Raw genomic sequence first — 18,014 nt, 5'->3', positions numbered from 1 at the left:
TAATTTGGTGAGGCTGGCTGACCTGGAATCCTCAGGTGTCCTGTTTTTTCTTCCAGTTCTGGGGTTACAAAGTGTGTACCATGGTACTTGGCTTTTTATGTGAGCACTGGGGATTGAACTTAGGTTCTCATGCTTGTACAGCAAGCACTTTATCAGCTGAGCCCTATCCCTGTACTCACTTCACCAATTTACAATGTGACAGATGATTTCCCATTATTAGATACTAGTTAATGTTTATTTAATTTTATTATTTTAATTTTTATTGAATTTTTTTTCTATTTCACACTGAAAGTCATCTTTATACCCCCTTTCCCTTTGGCATCCTCCCACAGCCCCCCACTGGAGTTCATACAGTCTGTCATTGGTGTTAAGACCTATTAAATAAGGTTAGTGTTCCCAGATATCCCTTTAGTACAAGTTCATCCACTGGGATTTAGTCAGCCTGTCTAGAGTACCTCCCCTCAAGAAGGTCAGCTCTTCCTCATGCAGCACTAATCAGCTGCCAATAATTCATTGACTAAGATCAGAACTTGGCGTTCATTTCTATAGTTCGGTGCTGGGGTTTTATCTGCCTAAATTTGCAATAGTCTTGTGGATGCTGACACCATTGTTGTAGGTTTGTATGAGAGGGGTCCTAGGAACCTGTAGGACCATTTCCATATGGTCATGCACCTCTGTACTGGCTCTTACAATCTTTTATCCCCTCTTCTGCAATGGTTCTTGAGCCCTCAGTGGGTGGACCTCAATATAGGAGTCCTGTCCAAGGATCCACACTCTGCCAACTCTTATTCTCTGTGTTTGGTTTTTTGTGGCCTTTTTGTGTTCTGGGCCCTCTGTTGCATGAAGGAACTTCATTGATGAAAATTGGAAGACGCATTAGTTTTCTCTTCATCCCTTGCTCTATGATCCATGAGTCTTCGGTAGAAGTTGCATCCTAGATGAGCCACTTGGGCTTGGGAAATTCACAAAGAATCTCTGTGTGTGACCAGTGTTGTAACTGAAAAAATCTCTGTCTGTTGAAAAAGAAGTTACTTTGGTGGGTGGTTAATGGGATGCTTATCCGTAAATTTAAGGGTTCATATTTTGCACATAGTAAGAAATTACACTTCCTAGGGATATGAGAGCTTTGGGGTTTTCTCTAAGATCTATGACCTATTCATCCATGTGTATTTGGCTAGGTTTACATGAGCAGACATGAGTTTCTTCCCACTGGGTTGGTTTAAGTCCAATTAGGTAGTTGTTGATTACCCCCAAGATAAAAGTCCCACTATTGCAGCAATGTCATTTGTGTGCTAGTCATTGATGTGTTTTTTTTTCAACCTTGAAGCTGGAGTTGATCATCAATTGATGTTCTCCCTCAGCAACTTGCATAGTGGTCTCCAAAACTATGAGCTATCCTTCTTCAGAAGTGGCTTGTAGGTCAGTCCCAGTTCCATTGTTCCAAATCTTGTGTCCAAATTATGCCCTGTGTTGAGCAATAGGGTCTTAGTGTCAAGTTCTGGGAGACAGTAAAGGACTGTGTCAATAGCCTGTGTAATTTTGGGAGTCTCTTGGATTACCCTGGTCAACATCTCAAAGGAAGGTTTCTCCTGTCTGACATTCTTTCTTGTTATGTAGTCTTCAGCTATGCTCATGAACTCATGCAGGAATATTGTATGTTTATTTTTCAGTAGGATTTTGGACTAATATGCTTCCTTCTGTTTTTTTTTTGTTTGTTTGTTTTGTTTTTAACTAGCTAGTCACTGTTTATGTCTCCTCTTTCTCACCCTGTTTTATCCTCCCTCCCTGCCCTTCTCATTTAAAGTGCCCCGATTTTCTCCATTTCCCCCTTGTTAATTTTTGTGTGCTATGGTCCCACCTCTTCTGAACTCCGTTTTCCCCTTTCTTCCTACAGTTCTTTGTATAGCCCTCCTTCTCTCCCTTCCCTTTAACTGCCCCCTTTTTACAAATTACTCCTTTAGTAACTCTTGTCCCCTACTATTCATCTCTCTTGGGTTCCTTCTTTCCCTTTAACTCCTTGGTTAATGTTTATTTTAAACATTCACCTTCTGACTTAAGTCTCAAAGTAATAGTCAGTGAACTAAGAATAGAAACATAAGCTCAAACCATAAATCAGCAGGTTGATCCATAGTTTGACCAGTGACAGGAAAAGAACAAGGAAGCTGGATTAAAAAATCCATGTCCTAAACCATCTCTGCCTTGGTATGTCCATGTGCCTACCTCAATGGTGTAGTTACAACTCTTCCAGCACACAGTGCATTCTCAATCATGTTATGATTTTTTTTCTATCATATTTTCAACATCAGTTCAACAGATCTGTCCTTAAGTCTTTGTTCTATTGATCAGTAAGAACAGCTTTTGGAAGAGTAGACTGAATGTCACTCCAGGCAAAGAAATATTTATTGAGTTCCTGGAAAGACACAGAATGAAGGATTATGCCTATCACTACAGCTTCTGGTTTTTATGCTGAATTTAATTCTACCAGTTACTTCATGATTGCAGAGAACCCTAAAATCCCCCAGCCTTTCTACATTGATCTCCAGCCCTACTTAAGTGGTTCACAGAACATGGTTTCTCAGTGTGCTTTGTTGTACTGAGAATTGTGCGAAAACATCTTCAGTTCAACAGAGAGGAAAATGAGTTTCATTTGACTTTAGATCTATCAATATTTTCGGATTCAATTTAACAGAAACACTTCATTGAAGATGTGCCCACATAGAAAATTTATAAACGTAAGTCCTATATACCAGTCCAGTCATTGTCAACTGTGTAGTCTAGAAAAAGGCGGGAATAATCAACACCATTGTACCATTCATGGACAGCAGGTAAGAATTTATATGCATATATGTGTAGGTGCCCATGAAGGCCATAGGTGCCAGATAACCCTGGAGACAGAGTTACAGACAATAGTGAGCCACTGACATGGGTGCAAGGAGTTGACTCAGGTACTCTAAAAGAAGGAATTTTATTTATTTATTATTTATTTATTTTTGCTTAGGGTAGGAATTAGTTTATTTCAGCTTATAAGTTACAGTCAAAGCAGAAACTCAAACAAGAACTTGAAGCAAAAACCATGGAGGAATACTGCTTGCTGGCTCAATACCAGGTTCATGCTTAGTTAGTTTTCTAATACAGCCCAGAACTACCTGCCCAGGGAGTGGTGCTGCCCACAGTGGACTGGGCCCTACTACATTAATTAACAAACAAGACAGTCCCCCACAGACATGCTCATATAATCACTGAAATTCCTCAATCCAGTTTTTACTCTCAGATGACTCTAGGCTTTGTCAAATTGACAATTAAAGCTAACTAGGCTAGACATGGATGCTGGATTTGATCTGGAAACAATGGAATATTCTAGATCTGCAAGTCACTATCTTGCTGCAACAGGAAGGGAACAAACAGAGAAAAAGTAGAGCTGAGAGAAAGCCTTATAATGATACTGCTAAAGCCATAGGACCTAGATATGTCTGAAACCATGTCTGAGCAGTCCCTGGATATTCACTGTAAGTTTCCTTCATGTTTCAGTTTAAGCTGGATTTTTATGCCCTGGGTAACATAAAGATTATTCTTTTTTTAGCCACTGAGCTCCAGTGCTGTATGTATTCTTTGAGAAACCATTTTATCAGCAGATGATTAATAGATACTTTTCACTATTTCCCCTAAAATGTGAAACTAATGTTAAAATTAAAGTACTTTTGAATTTATATTATTTAGTCTAGACAAGATTTTTAATTACATACTCCAGAAATATTTCTTTGTTGCTTTTATTTGATATTTATACAAAAAGTGGATAAAAGTTATGAGAAATCAATGCCCATGCCTTCCAGTACATGCCACTTTTGTCCCCAAAACCTTTCTTTTCATTAATAGCTGGTTTGTACTTTTTTTGTTTCACTTCTGTTTTATTTTGTTTTTTTTTTGTTTTGTTCTGTTTTGTTTGACACAAGATCTTCCTGTAGCCTAGGCTGGAATGAAACTCATTATATAGGTCAGACTGCTCTCAATCTCACAGAGAATCCCCCTACTTCTGTCTCCAGAGTGCTGGGATTAAAGTTGTGGGCCATCAAGCCTAGAAACACTGATTTTAAAATGGTTAAAAATGCCTTTTAATAAACTTCCAAAACAAAAACAAATAAATATAGAAACAGTGCTCCAAAGCAATATAGCATCTTGAAACAATCTGGACCTCAAAACAATCTGGACATTTCCAAGTAAGAGTTTATGTGTAGTGAAATGTATATTTCTTCCTACCTGTTCCTCTCTTAGTAAACTCTACTAAATACTGTCTTTCTTGTTATTTATCTATAAGCTCTGTTATCTTCCTAGATCTTGAGTACTTATTGAAAAGTGTAAATATGGAAATACTTGACTTGTCTTTTCAGTAAACTAATGTGACAGGGAGTAGGTAGGTGACTTTAAAAATGGATGTGACTCTCAGAGGGTAGTTATGTGACAAGATAACTCTGCTGCCAATTAACTTTGAAGTAAATGGCAAACAAGTTTATATTTATGCCCCATTTATCATACATGACACACTTATACTAATTAATTTGATATATTTTATATTGTACTAATATTCTAAGTCAATATTTTTTTTGAGGCAGGGTCTCCCTGTAGCCCCAGCTGACCTGGAACTCACTATGTAGACCAGGCTGGCCTTGAACTCAAAGAGATCTGCCTGCCTCTGCCTCCCAAGTGCTGGGATTAAAGGCCTGTGGCACCACACCTGGCTCTAAGTCAAATTTTAACTGACAACTTGTTTCTGTTTCCTTCTTTATTCTGACAATTCTATTTTGGGTGAATTGAATTGTTCCCTATAATCTACTTCCTGTGCTGAGGCTTCCTTAGATATGCTGCATTTCTTTTCACTTTCAGTTCTTCTTTAAAACATTCTTATTTTGTGAAGTCTTTTGCCTGCTTGTAGACAAGTGCAATATGTGTTTGCAATGTCCATGGAGGCCAGATGAGGCTGTTGGATAGCCCCAGAATTATCAGCATTATAGTTACTGAGGGTTGTTAGCTGCCAAGTGGCTGCTGGGAAACAAACCCTTGCCCTCTGCAAGAGAAGCCAGTGCTCAAAACCACTGGGCTATCTCACCAGCTCCTCAACCTTTGAGGAACAATTTCTATTTCCTTCACTCTGATCACAGTTGACTGAAGAAGTAAGCCTATAAGATATCCATTTAATTGTATTGGCAAGATCCAAATGCTTGAATTCTTAGCTGTGCATGTTTCAATTTGAAAATTCAGAGAAGTCAAGAAAGTAATAAAAGGCCATGGAGGAGTAGACTTTCTGGGAAGGGCAGTAGAATGAAATTATATAAAGGGGGTAGGAAATAATACAGTAGGAAAGTAAAGAGGGTGATGAATGTGAGGGAAGGGCAAAGGAGGGAGTATGGGAAAGGGTAGCAGACAATAAAGACATTTAGAAAAGTACATAGAAGCCTATAAAGTATATGTATATACATTATAAAAAGAGATTAAAAGGAGCTACCATCATACAGGAAGACATTTCCCCTTTGCAAAGTAAAAGACCAGTATCAAGAAGGGGCTTCCTATTTTGAAGCTGTTGAGCAGGGGGCCTCATAGACTTTCAAACAATACTGGACATTACCTGATCTTGGTTACCTACCAGCATTTCATGATAAGGCTTGGTTCCTGAAGCCACTCCATATAGTAGAACAAATATGGAGAAATCAAGCTGCTGCTGACTTCAAAGCTTCCCCTATATTGTCTTGTTTGCATAGTGTTGGAAGTTGCAATGCAAGCTACCTGAAGAGAAAATTTAGCATGAATCTTACCCAGCTGTGACTTCTGCAAATCACAACAATATAAGAATGACATTTCTTACAAAGTTTTATTGGTTACAATGGTATAAACTGTAACATCAAAGTCTCCCCTAGCTAATTAGGTGTTTGCAATAATAACATAAAAAAATCCACTTAGATATCTGACAAGCAAAGGATGTATTCATGTACAACCATCACTCTGGTATCTGTTATAAACTGCCTGGTGCTCATTCTCTCTCAAGACTACATTGACTAAAATCAATCAACACCCCTTTGGGAATGACTTGTAAATGGTCATGATCTGGATGAATGTCTTTTAATTAATCCCATCAAAACCAGGTGCTCTTGTGTCTTGTGACCTGAACACCTGAGTTATTTACCTAGACAATCTCAATTTGGTAATCCACCCAAAAAAGATAAAGAGTGAATGACTGAATTAATGTGGATACGCTTCAGAATTCACATATCAAAATGCTGAAAAGGTGGGTGGTACCACATTGCACAGAGTGAAGTTTGGGAGGGGCAATTGACCATGAATGAAGAGATACTCTAGAACTAGTGATGAAAAGGCTGAATGGTCTATTAAGGTTAGGTTGGAGTAGAGTTTGTAGTTCCCCAGTTGAAGCAGAAAATATTTTGAATAAAAATATAGGTGGGGCCAGATTCATCACACAGTTCCAAAGTTGGAATTCCATAAAGACAGTTCCATCAGCACAGTTCCACGAGGCAGATGAATTGAAGCAATATCTAGGAGAATGAATAACTTCCAAATTTGGGCCCAGGCTTAAAAAAATAAGTTTGAGTCAGGCTTTATTTGTTCAGGTAATTACAGTGTTGATGTAGTAATATTGTATAACATCAACTGTGTTGGCAAGATATGCCCACAGGTACAATAGTGGCATGAACATTAGGGATTACTAACTACTTTCTAATTGGATTGAAGGTCCACTTTATAGGATATAGCCTGTAACTGACATTAATACCAAGCCTAGGAAGTTGAGTCTAGGCAGGCCATGGGACAAAGCCTGATACAACTATTCTTTTAAATAAATATAGTATTAAAGCAATTATTAAATACTTATTTTCATACCCATAGATTAATGTATGTCTCTACTCTCAGCATAGAAGATTCCTTATACAGCAGATGGTAATTAACACAGAGACCCACAACTATCCATGCAGAAAACATGCAGAAACATGCAGAAAATATGATGCTGCGGAAAGCTTAACCCTGAATTAGACACCTATATCACACTTCTGTCTTCTCAGGCTTAGGATTATAGCAAAAGAGGTAATTGGAAAGGCTGTAAGAGCCAGAGGTGCTAGATGACCACAAGGAAACAGTTTTCCAGACAGCTAGGCAGTTATTCATAGTCAGTCTCAGCAATGGTTACAGTACAGACTAGTGCCAAGTGAGCTTAAGCCTGTCAAAATCCCAGCATAGATGTGAGGAAATTTTTAAGAAATCCCAACCCTACCTGAGGAGCTATTGGCAACTGATGACTTCTTTGAAGGGAAAATTAGGCACATTAAACAGTGAGACTCATACTAGTTGACCAGTTGCAGTGGATGAACCCATACCGAAGCTCATGTGGGGACAAAAATCTGACTCTACAGGATATATATATATATGAATTTTCTCATTTTCTAGCCTACTATTTTAATGTAATATTCCTCATTTCTTAAAGAGGATATTTATGTGTATCCATGATTACATAGTTATGCATGAAACTGATGAATTCATTAGTGCTCCCTGTGTATCCAATGATCCCTCTCCCATCTGCAGGGAGTTGGTCTGAAAATCGTCAAACCTTAAATAAATATTGAAATTAAAAATACAACCCATAATTTTAAAATAGTAATATATATTCACATACCCTCTCCAAAGAGACAATTTTAATATCAGAAAGAAATTTAAAATATTAGCCACAGAGTCAACAGTCTGAATATTGTTTTAGTGAAATTGTAAAGAATTGTGAATAAAATTTATAATGATGTGAATATGACTTTCAACAAATGCTAATTTAAATTTTAGTATGTTTAAACTTCCTAGCAATTGAAACCTGAAAATTGAAGTGAAATAATGAGCCAACAAATTACCAAAGATAAATTGAGAATAGGCCAATGTAAAGTAAAAATGTTGTTAAGACAGTTGGCTCAAATAAATTGGATGGGAATTTGAAAAGCTACCAATTTGAAATGTAACGTGATGCAATTATCTTTCTCACTGGAGAATTACCAATTTTATAAATCTTTCCAAAGTATCAACTTTGTGTTTGAACTTTTTCTCTGGTGCATGTGTGTTTCGTATTTCATTACTTATCCTTTTTTCTTCATTAGTCCCTTAATTTGTCCTATTTAATAAAATAATAAATCATTGATAGGCTTGAAAACAGAAGCTTTATAATTAATTATCTACTACTAGGTAAGACATTTTCACAAATTTAGTGGTATAAAATGTCATCTTTTTACTAAAACACTATTTTGTAAGCTAGCAGAACTATGATCTTAGCTATAAGTTTCCCCAGTCTGAAATCAAGCTGTCAACTAGGTGGAAACCGTGGAGCTGCTGCTGTTGCTGAATTTGCCTCCTACTCCTCCCCCTTCCCCTCCTTGTTCTCCTCCCCTAATTCCTCCCATTTTCTTCTTTACTGTATGCTTCTAGCCTTGCTTTTAATATTTGTTTTTTGACAGTTGTTCTAAGTGGCACATGCCTCTAATGCTAGTACTCAGGAAGCAGAGGCAGGCACATCTCTGTGAAATTGAGGCTCATCCTTTTTTTTTTTTGAGAATTGGGGCAGCTGGGACTACAGAAAGATGCTGCCTCAAGCAAACAAAACAAAACAAAACAAAACAAAAAAAAACCATGAAATTTTTGTTTATTGACTGATAGTGACTCTTGGACTCAGTTGCTAAAATGCATATTGCCACAACAATTCTTGAAAAAGGTACGATACCATCTCAAGATGTTCAAAGGCATATCTAACATGATTTATTTCTATTTTATAAATTATTTTTAACTGACACATGAAAATTGTTTATTTTTATGGGTTACAGTATGACAAATTGTTGTATCCATACAACGTACATTCACTGAGGCAGGGAAGGTACTATTTTCATCTCAAACATGGTTAGGGGGAAAGAAGATTTATTTTTCCTTGTAGACACTGAACAATAATTCTCCCAGTTCACACGGTTTTTCTTCCAAATCCAGTATTGGTAGGATAAAAGTTGCTATGCACTTGCTGGTTGGCAGAAGAAAGTCATTGTTGGCTCCTAGAGACTACTCTCCTTGCCACATGACTTCTGAACACTGTTGCTGACTCTAGAGAGTCTACTTCATTGCTGACTGCTCAGACTTGGAATATCTTGGGAAGAGTCCCCTTACAAGGTTCACCTGAGAGCCAGAAAGATGGCTGTGAAAGTTTGAATGAGTATATCCTCCATAGGCTCCAAGTGTTTGGATATTTTGTCCCCAGTTAGTGACACTGTTTTGGAAGGTTTTAGGAGGTCTGAGCTTGCTGGGGGAAGTGTGTCACAGGAAACTGACTTTAAGATCCAGCTTTTGTAAATATTGCCAGATTTCCAGGTGCTCTCTGTTCCCTGTGCCCGATTCAAGATGCGAACACTCTACTTTATATTCTCGCCGCCTCTGTAGCTATCCTTCCCCACCATGATGGACTCTTGCCCCTTTGGTACTGTAAACTAAATAAACTTTTACTTTTATAAGTTTCTTTGGTCATGGTGGTTTATCATAGCAAGAGAAAAGTAAGTAATATAATGGTGAATGGATAAAGTAGGTTCTGCTAAGTCTGAACACCTAAGTTTGATCCTGGAGACCCAATGATGGAAGAGAGAATGAACTCCTGCACATTGTTCTCTGACCTTCACATGCAGGTGTCCAGACATACACACTCCAGACAAACAGAGTAAATAAATAATTAATAAATAAACAAACAATTGAAAAAACAAAGATCACCTGATAATGCTGGTATACAAAGAATGAATTCTCGTTTTTTAATCATATATGTATATATATGTTGAATATTTGTGCATTTCATACAGTGCATCTTAATCATATTTAGACCAGTCTCCCCATCTGCACCTTCCATAGCCTCTCCACTAGATTTCATACATTCTGTCATATATGTTAAGGCCTATTCAGACAAGTTTGTTTACCCAGACATACTTTGTATGAGTTCATAAACTGGAGCCTGGTCAGTCTGTCTATTTAGTGTCACTCCCTTTAAGAAGATCAACTTTCTATCACACAACAGTGATCAGCTGCCAATAGTTCTTCAGCTAAGGCTGTGGCTCTTACCCATTTCCCCACCTCTGTGCTGGGTTTTGTGTAGCTTGAGTTTGCATGGATCTTGTGAGTCCTGTCACCATTGCTCTAAGTTCATATGAGAAAGTTCTCAGCAGCCTGGAAAAATGTTTTCGAAACCATCTGCTCTTCAGGTAGATAGAAACCCTCATGTGGAAGAGAGTCAAAGCCACATTCAGATAATTTTTCCTTAGTCATTTCAATAAATTAAATTTTACTTTCTTCATTTGTTTTAATTCTATAAATACATTTTTTTTTTGAAAATACAAAGTAGCATCTTTCAGGACTGAGTTTGAAAACCACAAAAGACTTAAATGTCATAAGAAATACTGTTTTTGAAGTCTTTTGACTGGCATTTTCTGAAATGTTTATAAAATGAGATATAAATATCAAATGACGGCAAAAGTGACTCTAACAGTAAATTTTATCAGAGCTTGTAAGAAGGTTTACTGTCATTTTATAACATATAAGAAATTCCGTATTCTGTAATTACAGAGATAATCAGTTTTTTGTTAGCAAAATAATTAGTAGTTCTCACTTTTTTTAAGTATAAAAATACAACAAAAAAAATAATTGCTTCTCATTTATCTGTTTGCTTAAGACTGCTTCCTAATCATCTGATTATTCCTCACTGAGGGGCTGAGACAAACAGCAACACCTACGACATTAACAAATGGATGAAAGAACTGGATTTTCTAATACTGTGCATCTCTTATTTTCATTTTCTATTAACATTTATTTGAAAAAACAAGGTCTTTGTTTCACAATAATATTGTTCACAAAACAGAGAGAAAAGATAAGAGAAAACCAATAAGCAATTAAAAGGAACTGGAGAAGAAAAAGACCCCCAGAAAACTTGACTTTGAATATTAATCCTGAAAAGACACTGATGTGTGCATTTAATATGGAAATGTTGTGCATAAATAATAGGTCATGCTTAGTCTTCCACATTTCCCTATGTATGTGATTATGTTTCCAATTCCCCAAAGTAAAAGCTACAACAAATAACTTACCGTATATTTTCTTTTTCTTACAAATATTTTATTTATTTTTATTTTATGCATGTGTGTGTGTTGCCTGCATGTAGGTAAGTGCACCTAAGTTGTGCAATGCCCGCAGAGGACAGAAGAGGCTATCCGATTCCCTGGAACTGGAGTTATGGACAGTTGTTAGTTACCACATGGGTTCTGGGATTTGAACCCAGGTCTTCTGCAAGAACAGCCAGTGTTCTTAACCACTGAGCCATCTCTCCAGCACAACTTATCATACATCTTATGCCTCTGAAAGAGCCCCTCCCCCCATGGCTCTGGAAGTGTGATGGACATTCTCCCTGGATTTTCCTTTCTGGCTAATGTGGACGGGACTGCACAGTGCAGTTTTCTGTGCCCGTGTTCTTTCACACACCATGGTGTTTCCAGAGCTTGTCCACGTTAGAACATGCATCAGAACTTCATGCCTTTTCATTACCAAATAATACTCTACTACACAGAATCTGCTCATCTGGTGGTAGGTTTCCACATTCTTTGATAAAAGTGAGCGCACACAAGTTCTTGTGTGGACCAGTTTTTCCTCCTTCCTTCCTTTTTTGAGACAAACTTTCACTGTGTGGCTTTGAATTTGTCTTAAGCCTTGCCAGATCTCCAGTTGCTCTCTTGCTTCCTTTGCCTGCGTGATGATGTGAGAGCTTAGCTTATGCTGCTCCTGCTACAGCCACCTCCAGCCAGTATGCCTCCCTGCCATAACAGACTGTAAATCCCCTGGATCCATAAGCTCAAATAAACTCTTCCTTCTATAAATCACTTGGGTCAGTGTTTCTATCACAGCAACAGATAAGCGACTAATACAATAGGTATTGAGAATTCAGAACTCATATATTCAATTAAATCAACATTTTATTATGTTACAGTTACCAAATAACATATTACCAGGTTTTATCACGTTATATTCAAATGTTTTGCCCAGAACGTTCTTTAAATTTTTTACTTTATTAATTTATTCTTCTTTTGTCAAATAGATGTCATTGTTGTGTTTGTTTCAATAACTTCAGTAAATGAGTAAAATTGGCAAATGGAATATCTATGTTCCCAGATAAATGTTTTAGAAATTGAATTTATGCTTTTATAAAGCTGGTTGTCAGGCTATCCCTTTAAATAAATATTTAGATTTTAAAATTAATTTGAATAAATACATTTTGAACTTTGTTTTACTTTGCTTAATATTGTTTAAGTTTAGCTAAAGAACTGCTATATTGCATTTCAATAAACTCTTTACATGTCATGGATTTTTGTGCTTCAGTTTTGACAATTAATAACCACAAGTGAAATTATGTTGTTATGCTACATAAGGAAGGTACTGTGTATAGAAATATAAGATTACAGAATATGCAGTTCTTATCTAATGTAGAGTGATCATGTGGATAGTATTATTTTGCATAAATGGAACCTTGTATAAAACTACAATAAAGAATCTTAAAAGACAATTTACTCTACAAATTTTCATTTAAGTTTACAGTATGAATAAATATTCTAACATGTCACTTATTTTAGCACATGTATCTGAAGTATCTGAATTATTTCATGTATTATAAATCATTTCTCAGTTCACTAATTTTAGAAAATTCCTGACCATTTTTAATTTTCCACTAAACTTCACATTAATCATACGTATTAATTTGATATGAATTGAGTTTATCAAAGTAACTATTTTTGGAAGTATCATATGATCAAGTTTTAAGGGCACAAAACAGTACAGCTTTTTATTCTCACATAGTTCTTTCATGAAGCTTATATAAAAATCAAACACTAACTCTTTTATAAGAAAGTACATAACTGTATTTTAGAATATGTCTTACCCCCTTTTCTGTTGCTATAGCAAAACATTATAAATTGGGTAGCTTATAAACTATAGAAATTTATTTGTAAAATTCTTTTTAAATGAAACCCAGGATCAAATTTTCTGTGACATGATTTCATTCATCCATGGAGTCTTTCTGCTACAATATCATATGGTTGAGAAAAGTGAGTGAGCTTCCTCTGTATTCTTCTGTTGATCTTACCTGTCAAATGGTCTCTTCTTACTTCCACACTTTACATCTATAAGGATTTCAATATATGAATTTATGGCAGAGCAGCATGAATTTTCAACCATACAATACTTGTACTGAAAATATTAAAGCAGATCAAAGTGGACTGTGAGTCATGGGTGCTAGCTGATGGACAGTTGGTGCTTACAAATATGACTGAACTGATCTAATTTTCTAAAGAAAGGCTAGTTTGATTAAAAAAAAACACTATTGGGTTTTTTATCATTTATTCTAATTTTAGTCATAATATATTCTGTTGAGGAATCAAAGATTGTCTTTTAGGTATAAAGGGCAATAGGCAAACAGGAACAAAGTATCTCAAAACCTCTGTGTAACATATTAGATAAATAGAATGCCTATGCTCTGTTACCCAATTCGTAACACGCTAAACTGGAAAGTGTGTAAAATATGTTAATTTGCTTGAGAAGCCTTTCTTAATTATTTTTTTTAAGACTGGGTCTCACTATGTAGCCCTCTCTGGCTTGGAACTTGCTATGTAGACCAGGCTGGCCTTGAACTCACAGAGATCTGCTTTACTTTTCCTCCAAGTGCTGGGAATAAACGGGTTCATATCACACCCAGTGAAATGCATATTTAATCTTAATCTACTTTGATCAAAAGAGATTTATGGAGAAAGATACCTTTCTGAGATGATTATTTACACACTTATTAATTTAAATATTGTATTACTAAATGTAAAAGCATTAAGCTTTATGATTTAGTTAATACAGAGTCCTCTAACTAGCATGTGATCAAATAAGTATTTTCTGGTAAATATAGAACCTGTATTCTAAGGTATGAAATTAAATAGTGAAACTAACTGATAATAGGGGTGTGGAGAAAGGGGGAAAAGGTGTCTTATATGCTAGTCTAGCTCTTTATATGCTGCCATTTTTATCTACTTTAACAAATATAAAAGTTCATGGATTTATGATGACTAAAAGTATGGATGACATTAATATTCTGGCCAAAGAACCCAAAATAGTGAATTAATCATTTCCAAAAGACAGTGTATTCAATCAAAGAAAGAAAAAATTAATCCCTTCCCGTAACTGATGAAATAATGACTTGGCTCCCTCACAGACCTTTCTATCTCATTTTATTTAGGAATTCTTGTGCTCTTATATAAAAGGTAGAATTCAAGATTATTAAAAAGAAGATTTAAGGGAACTTGAAGTATCATCTATAAATCAAATGAGGCTTTTGCAGGAGCATTAAGGCTTGTTAGTAGAGTCAGATATAACTTCAATATATTGGTTGTCAACTAAAATTATTACCACTGGAGTTACTGTTGTAATTTAAGGAGCTATGTTTAAAACAGATGTTCTTGAGAAAAATGAGTGAACGAAGAATGTGATGTAGTTAGAAGTTAAGAGATGAAGATTTAGGTATTGAAAAGGCATCTGTAATTTACACTGAAAATGAATTTTTAAAGTTGGTTTTTGTGACTAATCATTTTATTAAAATTGAGTGTTTGCAGCACTCGGTTCAATCTAGAATAATTTCTAGAATGTTTGACAATTAATAAATAAATAAGAGAAGTGAAAAATATCCAAAACTCATATTCTCCAAGTTGTTTACATCCGTCTTCCAGAATGATTCTATAGTGTCAGCTTCAGGTTTCTAACATGATAGGAGTGGATGATGAGGTAAAATACAGAGTAGAGGGTAGTGGATAGATAAACCAAAACTAGATTTAAGAAATTCTTATGGAAACTCACTAGTCAGTAAGTTAATGTTATAAAATACTTATAAAATTAAAAATTTGAGTGAAAATATCCTCCATTCTTCTGTTTAGCTTAGCAATGTCATTCCTCAAGTACATGAATTATTAAATGATAATTGCAGTATGAATTATAGGATATCTCCCTGTGAGTTATTTGTCTCCAAAACAGGCTATTTGCCTTTGGCTATCTACCATAACTACATGGTAAGACCCTATTGCTAAAGTCACAACGCTAACTATAGGACTTAAAGAAATCAAGCTCAACATAACTGGAAAACTTATTTCCTGCTGGCTGGCTTTCATACTGCTATAAGTTGATATGTAGTTTGCTAGGTGTGAAAACACATCAATGGTCTCATAGCCTAAGAATTCACACTGAAATTCTGACCTGTCAGACAAGATGTACTTTCTGGTGTAATAGTACTGTGACAGTTATGGGGTACCTAAATGCTTTCTGATTGTATTTGAGGCCTGAACAACAAGATGGAATTTCATATCTGGTACTGTAATTTTAGTCAAAAGCCCATCACTGGGGAAATCATAAGCTCTGAATTAAAATCTACTATCGTTATTTTGTTAAATGATGATACTGTCAAATTGCCCTTCAAATATTTATATTTATATCTATAAATAAGCCTGGGCTACTCTTAACCTTGATCAAATGAGCTTCATTTTGCAATGGGCAGCAGTCAATGGAGAGGGGCATAACTGATCAAACTGAGTACTCTGCCATAAATGGGACACCTACGTTAAGCCCCTCTTACCCAACTACCATCTAAGCTCAGGGATGATCACAGAAGAGGAAGCAGAAAGAATGTAAAAGCTGGAGGATGGGGAGGAGTGCTGTGAATAACTGTCTTCTGGTCATGACATTGCATTGCAGTCATGAACTCAGCAACTGTGGTACTTTCTCCTGCACAAGACTAAGCCAGCCAAAATCCCAGAAAAAAATAGTATTGTCAACAGGTCCCAATCCATACTGATGAGCTACTGGCAGCTTATTGTTGCAGGGAGAATCCTTTTTTGAATGTATGGCCACTAGTAGGAATTCATGCTCCGATGGCTGGCCCTACACCGATGCACATATTACCAGCACTAAACAAACTTGGCAAGTTATCAAAAATAAAAGAAAACAATTCCATTGGGAGGAGATATTTAGGGTAATATGGGAGTTAGAGGTAGGAATTAGGAGAGATATGATCATATTTCAAAAATAAAGAAAAATATGAATAGAAATAAATGTACTTAACACATAAAAATAATAATTAAATATTAGTAGAAAATAAGGATATCATAATATTTCTAAGTGCTGAAATCTGTTAGTACTTTTCCACTTAAAAGGCACCAATTTTATGATAGGTTTATTGTTTATGTTTGTTCTGAGATCTTCAAAAGGAAAGCCTTTCTATATAAGCTCTTATTTTCTACATTTTTAAAAGGAAAGAGTCACACTGAGTTACTCCAGATGGCTTTGAACTCATAAGTATACTAGTAAGGTTTTTACTTGGTGATCTCCTGCCTCAGCCTACTAAGTGCTTAGGATGACAGATCTGTCCTATCTACCATGCCTAGATACAAACTCTGTTACTAAAGGAATATTGAAGATCTATTAGGAAAAAGCACACATTAATTTCCTTCATTTAATTAATTGCATTGTCATACACAGGCATGTGTGCACATATACATACTGCTAAGTGATTAGACTTTATGTTAAGTGAAAATATATACATATGTGGTCACATATCTTCACATATGTATGTATGCATTCACTTTGTATTTTACCAATATAAGTACACATGTATTTAGCTTCCTTTTCACTTAGTTTATATTTTAATGTGTACAGAAATGCAATATGCATACTGACACACAATCCAAACTTTAAAAAATAAACAATGAAAATTGGAAAAAATGCTTTAAGGAATATGTAGATTGCCTTTATCTTCCTTTGCAAATTTAGAATATATGTTTATTCTTTTTTAAATTGTATTTGTCATTTTTATTTTATGTGTATGTGCATATTGTCTGCATGAAGGTAAGTGCATCTGTGTTGTACAATGCCAGTGAAGGTCAGAAGAGGCTGTTGGATCCCCTGGGACTGGCGTTACAGGCAGTTGTTAGCTGCCATATGGGTGCTGGAATTCGAACCAGGGTCTTCTGCAAGAACAACCAATGTACTTAACCACTGAGCCATCTCTCCAGCCCCAAAGAATATTTTATTATTCTTTATAGAATATTTCACAGAAAATCTAAACAGTCAAATATGTGTTCTATTCTGATTTCCTTGTACTCTGGGTTTACTTGGCAATCTGAACACAAACATTCCTCATTTCCCTTACTGTGAGCCTGACATAGTCATTTGCATGGTTACCCTTTGCAAACTTCTATATGTAAATCTGCTCACAGTCAGTTTTTGCATCTAGACACACAAAAAAATTATTATTTTATTTCCCAATTGGAAATTGGAATTTCTGGAATGAGAAAACATTTACTTAAAAAAGTAAAACTAGATGAAAATGTTGATGTAAGATTAATGTTCAATGGCTATTTTCATGAAAAGGGTTATCTGCTAGCACATCCATCATATTTGCCTTGGCTCTTATGCTTTTTTGTTTATTCATTTACTTTTTTTGAGACAGGATATCCCTGGAGTCATAGCTGGCCTGGAACGTGCCACATAGACCAGGCCGGCATCAATATCACAGAGATCCACATGTCTCTGTCTCCTGGATGCTGAAATTAAAGGTGTGCACCACCACATCCATCTCTCTTCTGATCTTTAAATTTCACTTTTTATTTTTAAGATTAACTTACAAAGTAATGGTTTCGATATAAGTTTTCATATATTTTCATTTTGGTTCATTCTCCTACCCCCAAAATATCCTTCATCTCCCTGCCCTTCCTTCTCTGTTGTACTCTTTCCTTTTTAATTTTAAATAAAGATTAATGTAAGCCTAGTGCTTCATTTAAAATGGGCTGTGTCCATTCACCCAGTGCACAATTATTTACAAGAGTGTGTGGGCAGTATGGGTCACACATTTCATTTTGTTTACTAGGAAAATATATTAATTAGGAAGATATAATAACATT

Source organism: Nannospalax galili, unplaced genomic scaffold, assembly GCF_000622305.1.
Source record: "Nannospalax galili isolate Female #2095 unplaced genomic scaffold, S.galili_v1.0 scaffold654, whole genome shotgun sequence".
In the NCBI taxonomy this organism is placed as follows: Eukaryota; Metazoa; Chordata; class Mammalia; order Rodentia; family Spalacidae; genus Nannospalax; species Nannospalax galili.
This window is presented reverse-complemented; position numbering follows the sequence as displayed.